This window comes from Paramormyrops kingsleyae, chromosome 22, assembly GCF_048594095.1.
Source record: "Paramormyrops kingsleyae isolate MSU_618 chromosome 22, PKINGS_0.4, whole genome shotgun sequence".
Lineage (NCBI taxonomy): Eukaryota > Metazoa > Chordata > Actinopteri > Osteoglossiformes > Mormyridae > Paramormyrops > Paramormyrops kingsleyae.
In genome coordinates, this window is record NC_132818.1 from 19,373,813 (window position 1) to 19,381,528 (window position 7,716).

General features: G+C 45.7%; 1 long non-coding RNA gene across 1 annotated transcript; it reads right to left on the bottom strand.

Annotated features, from left to right (window-relative positions):
* Window positions 1-776: 776 nt before the first annotated feature.
* Window positions 777-7,485, bottom strand: LOC140581680 (uncharacterized). Its single transcript, XR_011984819.1, has 3 exons — window positions 6,802-7,485; window positions 1,942-2,128; window positions 777-1,104 (listed from the first exon to the last, which is right to left on the bottom strand). It is a non-coding gene; the product is annotated as an uncharacterized lncRNA (long non-coding RNA).
* Between the last annotated feature and the right edge of the window lie 231 nt (window positions 7,486-7,716).

Consider the following 7,716-nt stretch of genomic DNA (forward strand, 5'->3'; position numbering starts at 1 on the left):
TCAGTAGCTACTTCCTGAGGCATTTAATAATAACCTCTTGGCGTTGTTTCATTCAGGGTAAAGCTGTTGACGTCCGTCATTCGCCTCCGAGCTGCCGCTCTCCGTGTTTCATGCGAGTTCACGTGATTTCATAACGCACAAGATGAACCTCTCAGAGTAACGGGCCTCAGTTGACCAGGGAGTCTGTCTGCGATCGGCGAGGCGACATCGGTTGGCTTTGAGTGTCTGCCACGGAAACTTCTGCGAAGCTCGAGGATTTCAGCGCGTTGGACAGGCAGTTGATGTAGCCGTTCCTGTAATTTTAACAGATGGCAGTTGCTGGTGAGGACGCGCATATCCCTGGCTTAAGCCAGCCGGCTGCACTTAATTTTCAAAGCACGTGGCACATGGAATTCTGATGTCCGGAGCTGTCTCTAGTTATTGGTGTTCCCAATTGCTGGAGCCAAAGAGCGTCCCCGGTGGCCCAGTATGGTACTGCAAGACAACTCCCCATTCTCCACACTATCCAGCCTAGGATGCAATTCTTTCATTATTTGCACTGTCAGTAGCTAATTATAAGTAACATTCTAGCTTCATCAATCCGTTGGTTAATCAAAGTCCAAAATAAATGACAATTTTCATATTTAATTACGATATAGCCCCATGCTATCTATAGAGCGTGGAGGTTAGAGCCAATGGAACAGCGCCTGAGTTCACACTTTGGCAAAATATCCATATGCATGAAGGAGCATCCATCACAATCCTGTGCTACATAAGTGGTAGGAGAAGACGGATGGATGAGTGGGTGGAGGAAACAACCATTGTAAATTGCTTTGGATAATAACATCAGCTAAGTACCAACTGGAGGCAATGACAGGAGCTTAAACATGGCATTTCTACCATTTTTTCTATGAGTAATAAATTAAAGGAAGATACTTTCAGGGAGCCTGCCAGATCTGCCGTGCAACAGCAATAAGCCACAAGATATCAGCGACCAGCGCCTGACAGGCTGAACGAGGATCCACCTGTCTGGTACGTATGCAGTTCTCCACTGCTGCTGAGGTTTCTCCGTAGTCGTATTTTCATCCTCTCTCAGCCAGTGATGACTCACCTGTCGCCACGGCGCTGAAAACACAGAGGCAGCCATTGGGCATTTCGCTTCATTCTGCAGCGAAGCTTTTTTTGTTTCTTGTGTGTGTTTTTGTTTTTTTTATCCTGAGCTTTCTGGGAAAACAAGTGACTGAGCTTCTCCAAGAGCTCAATTTGCAAATGAGATCTATAAAGGAACAGTAGGACCTTGCATGCAAATAAATAATTTGCGCACCATCAGTCATCCAGAGGTGGGGTGTGGAGGGGGGGGGGTGTCAGAGATCTATACCGAATCTAAGAGTTAATGGCCTGTTCCTTTGCAAAAGCCAAATGCATTGTCAGCAAAGACACAGTCTAACTTCTAGGTATCAGAATAGACTGAGAAGCAGCCAAAAATCATGGGGTTAAGTTGGAATACATTACAGTACATTAAACATAATTCCTCTCTGGCATGAAGGAATCAAAAAAGCAGTATTTATAAAGAAGGCCATACATTGCTACTGGATTTTTTTTTTTTCTTCATCCGTAAGACATAATGTATGTTTTATCCAAAACATCTTAGTGGTTGGGACTGTTTATGTTATCTTATGTTTCACAACAAAGGCTATTAGCAGTCATCTGGAACTTGATGTATAGTCCAGTGTTCCTCACTCCAGTCCTGCAGCGGTCCACGTTTTCGCTCCCTCCCAGCTCCCAACACACCTGTACCAGGTATCCAGTGTTCCTGATTGGCTGGGAGCTGGGAAGGAGCAAAAATGTGGACTGCCTGGGAGTCTTTGAACAATATCATAGTCAGAAACGTGTTCCCCGCTACAGTGCAGCCTGCCGCCAGTGTCGCTGGTTTGGTTCCACCCACCCAGACTTTCCACCTACTGCTTTGGTCTCGTGGGGGATGTTCCCCCGACCACGTTACGCAGGCATCCGGGATCACGGTGAAGGTCAGGCCGTGTGAGAAGGCACGCTCCAGCCCAGGAAGTAATCGTCGTGTCTGCCCAGTGAGTGGAAGGTAGGCCTCAAACACACCCCCACTGAATGGAGCGCCGGGGGGTGGGTGACATTCCTATATGAAGATGGAGTGCAGGAACTGGTCAGATGGAACCACAGCAGGCCTCACCTGATAGAGGAATCCCAGAGAGGTTGGTTGCATAGATCAAGTACTCGTTTGGCAGTATTTTTTTGAACAGCATGCATTCATTTCAGCAGAAAGGCATGTATATAAATGGGTTGTCTATCCGCTGCCTCAGAAAACAAATAATTGCAGCCATTACTCCTGCCAAAATCATAGATCATAAAAGCACTTAAATAAAAAACAGTAGACGTATTAAGCACGGTTAATCTTTAATGATAGTACTGTATATACCTTTATAAATTATTCTGCGTGACCCTTTCATGGCCAAACTAATGGAAATTAATTACTGTCTATATAATGATTTACTTTTCTGTGTGGTGAGTACAGGGACTCCTGACTATACTATATACATTCGTAATTTGAGAGAGCTTCTAACAGGTTCCAGGTCCTTTTCTTCAAGATTTTCAGCTCAATTTACTAATTTCCTAAATGGAATTCATCCTTCTGCAGCTCCCCTGCCATGCAAAGAGCACATTATAGGGTCATGGAAAAAAGCCCTGAGGATAATGCTCTTCATGTGTGGCTCCAGAAGAGGAGATTTGAGGGACTGGACTATAATGTGGCCACTTGCCCCTCGGATACCATCGGTGATGTTGTAAGTGATCTTCACAGTTTTATTTCCGCTGTGTCCAGGCAGGGTGATGGGTACTTCGCTGTATGTCCGGGAGCAAACCCTACAGTTCACATGTTTTGCGAAACACTTTGGACACAGGGAAACTCCACAGTCTGTCTCAGCCAAGGAACAAGCAAAGATCCCTAAAGAACAGGTCTGGTTATCCTTTCCCAGTGTCATTTTTTCTTCTGGTGTCCAGTTGGACCTGCTAGGGTTGATGAGAGATTTTTTCTTCTGGTTGTCCGGAGCTGTGGGTGAGAGACATTCGTTTCTCCGGTAAGGTCTATTTTCATCCTTAGGTTTCGCATTGCTTCCTCTTTAGGACATTGCAATATCTTGTGTGCTGGACAATGATATCGGCAGTGACATTTACCCTCTCATGTCCAGCACTTGGGATGGGCATACAGTATCTCACAAAAGTAAGTACACCCCTCACATTTTTGTAAATATTTTCTTATATCTTTTCATGGGGCAACACTGAAGATATGACACTTTGATACAATGTAAAGTAATCAGTGTAGAGCTTGTATTAAATGTAAATTTGCTGTCCCCTCAAAATAACTTAACACACAGTCATTAATGTCTAAACCACTGGCAACAAAAGTGAGTACACCCCTAAGCGAAAATGTCCAAATTGTGCCCAAAGTGTCAATATTTTGTGTGGCCACCATTATTTTCCAGCACTTCCAGCCTTAACTCTCTTGTTGCCACTGGAATCCTCTTCCACTCCCCCATGACGACATCACGGATCTGGTGGATGTTGGAGACCTTGCGCTCCTCCACCTTCCGTTTGAGGAGGTCCCACAGATGCTCAATAGGGTTTAGGTCTTATTTTTGCACCCCAGGATGGAGTTACTCTGTTGAACATTGCTTTTCCATCTAGTGATGCTGGGGTGTGTCTCTTCTTTTTGCCACAGCTCTGGGTCATTCTGAGACATTCTAGATTTAACCAGGTCTTTGCTGAGCAAAGCCCAGTCCCCAGAGGCAGGTTCCTGACCCTCTTGGTATTCCGTCTCCTACGAAGAAGCAACATTCTCAGAACGAATGGAAGAGGCCGCAAAAGACGGCCCACCAAGCCCTACAGACATCTCTGCTTGGCCGTTCTTTGCGCTAATGACGAACACCTCCGTTTAGGGTTCTGGTGACTTGAGAACACAACAGCTTTGGCCCACTGATGAAGAGGCTTGTTTTTCCAGGTCGAACATGAACTTCCCAAAACTTCCCAAATCTCAGCACAGCACATCTCCAGGGTCTCATCCTTTGGGTCAGCAATCCCAAGCTCGGCGAGCATCAGCTCTTAGATACAGAAATCTGTGGTGACCATGGCGACTAGCTTCTTAAGCTCCCGCTGGCTTTGTTCCCACCCCTCAAAGGAAGGGTGACCTCTTCCCTAGACGGACTCTCCGTCATCTGAAGGCCTGAAGTCATATCCTTAAGCTGACTGTCATAAGATACCTTAATGTAAGGCCACATAACTTGAGGAAGTAACATCACTGCACTGTAGCTTTCTCCTCCTTCTGCACTGTGCCTCAGACTGCTGGGTCTGAAAGAAATTTCGTTTCTCACTGGATGATCTTCATCTTCAGCCTCCTTTGATTCCTGTTCAGATCTAACCTGACCACAGGGGCCGCTGACACATCTCAGCGTGTTCTGAGCCCTGGGGCGTGTTGAAGGAAATGCCGCCACATTCGTTGCTTTGTTTCCAAAGTGGCTGGTGTGATCTGTGGTGCTTTGAGAGTCTGTGAAAGGGGAGCTTTCACTATAGGGCACCGAATCAGCGTTTCCAAAGCTCAGGAGCAAATTTTTTCCCACTGAAGTGGGAGACAGAAAGTCTGCCTTCTTCGAGAGCATTTCTTCGCCAATCCTTACTGTACTTTGTCCTTCCTCGTTCTTAAGACTGCCTGCCTCAGTTTCTATCCCAGTACCAGTTGTATCGATTGTTAGCCGGTCACCCAAGGCTTGCCACATAATTTATTCCTCGTGCCAAACATCCCAGCAGGTTTAGAAGATGATGGATCTTTCAGTGTAGCCTCAGGCAATAGCTTATTCAATCTGTCCCTGTGTCCATTCTCACCCATTATCTGAATCTGTTGCTCTCTAAACCTAGCAGCCAGTCTGACATCCCTATTTGATTCTGTCTTGTGTCTAGTCTTCCACACCCGATTGACCGTGACATGTGGTTCGATGGGGGCAGGTGTGGATAAAAGAGCTTCTTGCCCTGCCAGCTCCGAAGGATCAGACTGGTGGACAGAATCTGCCCTAATGTGACCCTCTTTGTGCTGGAAGTCCACTAAGAACTGCTTAGCATCAGAAATTTCATTCCCCACTATGGAGATGCGACTTCGATCATCGCTGAGCAACAACTTGGGTATGCAGAGCTGCAGTGCTTCTAAAACCTTCTGAAAATCCTTCGGAGGGATGATCTCTTTAGGCAGCTGCTCCTTGCACAGGTGAACCTCAAGTTCTCTGTACTGCCTGCTGAGGTCCCCTTGAACCTGGCGAGGTCGTTCCTCAGCTTGCCCTGGTTCCTCCATCCTGGCCTGCAGCAAGAGGGTGCTGATGCCTTCCAGAGCCTCCACACCGAACTGCTTGAGGATGCATTGGTACTCATAGCCACAGTGCCGGTGCATGCAGTGGAAAACTGTCTGCATCCATGTTCAGGGAGTAGTCCTCTGTCAGGGGGTGTTCTTCAACTCCTCCCCTCCTTATAGAACAGGGTTCTTCAACTCTGGACCTCGATTCCAAATCCAGGCCGTGTTTTCAGTTCCCCCAGGTAGTTGTTTAATAATTACTGATTCTGATTGGTCAGAGGCTTCACACCTGACTGACAGGTAAAGGAAGGCTGGAAGACCAGCAGTGCTCAGACCTCGAGGACCGTGATTTGAATAACCCTGTTATAGAAGCTTCTTCATACCCATGAGAATAAAAGGAAGATTCAGGATCTTTGGGATTCAAGACATGCTCTTGCTGGCTGGTCTTTGTTTGCCTATTTGTACTCAGATGATGGTCGAATGGTCTTTGGGGTGCACCCCACTGTTCATTATACGTTGAGTCACCATATCTGGGTAACTGCTGGACATCAGAGAAGGAAAAGCTCTCCAATAGGCCCAGAAGCTGTGGGATCGATGCCCGGACCTCTGAGTACAGTCCCTTCAAGATGCACAGCTGATTTACGCTGAAATGGACACTAGGGAAACACTGTTGTCAGCCATTCAACGTCACCATACTCAGGGGCAACTGACTGTAAGTCAACCATCACCATCATTTCAACGAAGATCTGAGAAAAAAAGAATACTGGTGGTGAGGGGTAGTAAAAAAAAAAGAAAAGCGAGTAGCCTACTAGTCATTTGTAATTTATTCATTTATTCAGACCTTATCTTGGTCTGCTCCTTTGTTTTGAAGGCTCACAGCAAGCTGATATTCTTTACTGTCCACAGAAAAAATGTGTTTCCCATACTGCAGGACTGTCTCGGCCGCTGTTCGCGATCACCAAAGCGGAACGACTGGGGCTGAGGGAAGGCCAGACAGAGTGAATCTTCTTTTAGCGCCGCATTACTCTATTAAACAGCAACACGTAACCACAACCTGATGAAGGTACAGAAGAGGCATCCTAATCGATCAACGTTTCAGGTTCAGAGAGTGTAAAAGAAGCAGTTAGTCGGCGCTGGATTTCTGAGAGGCGGGGGTCTGCTGGAGAGCTTTGTTGTTACTGATTACATGGGATATTGTGCTGTACTGCTTATTGTTACGCTGTTATTTATTATTGTAGTTCTGATTTGTGTATGAAATTTTCCTTGTGGTCAAGAAAGTCAATGAAAATAAGCAGAAATAATTTATGTACTCACATATACAATTATCCAATAATATCCTGCCTTCATCCGGAACCCCTAATGTGCGTCCCCTCCCCCCGTGGTGTCGTTACCTTACCCCCTCCCCCCCCCACTGTGCTGCTGGGTGTGGTTGTTACATCCAACCCCCTACCTCCACTAACCTTCACGTTTTTCAAAGATGATGAGGGCAGAGGCAGGCGTCGTCTTGGTGACAGAGACAGAGGTTATCTCCCCTCCCCCATGCCTGGACCTCAGGAAGTGAACGTAGAGCTTGTCTATCAACCGGTTATCCTGAACGTCCGTCCGTGGGGAGACCCCGCACTCTGACTGTCCGGTCCTCTGCTGCCATCTGCTGGAGCGGATGTCACCTGCTCAACTGCAGATTGTCATGTGGGATATGATAGTCATAGACCGCTCACTAATTAGGCACCGAAAGGGCAATAAGGGTAGGAGGAGACGAAAGCATTGCAAAAACAGAACATTCTTTTCTTTGAGGTTCTGTCGAATGTAAGACCTTTATTACTGTTACAGCATGGAATTGCGACTTTTCAGGTTTTAAATTCAACTCTGTTGCACTTTTTCACTCTGATTTCTACAGTTCTTTTTGAGAAGTGTTTTTCGTAAACAACACTTGCAAATATAATTATCAGCACTGACCAGCATAATGAACGCAGCAGGGGTATTTAAAATTACTGTGAACTGAATGACTGATGATACATAAGTGTAATGTTAATTTCTATTATTATTCTATGTTATCAGCTTTTTGTGAAAATGAAAAGAAAATCTAGATATAGTACTACAGGAAACACTTTTTTGGTATAAGACGAGCTTTCATTTCGCATGACTCATTTTGCAACCGCTGTTCAAACTCAGCACTAAAGTTGAAACCACAACAGGGCTCCACCTTTTAACAGCTTTTAACGTTTTAATTAGGAACTGAAATCATAACATGTGATACGAAACAAACGTGTACGTGCGGTATCCGTGTGACGAGTATTGAGTGTTTTTTAGTCAATCTTTTTTAAAAGGAAGCAGCGTGTAATAATTTACTGCAGTTATATATCACCACTGTCGGA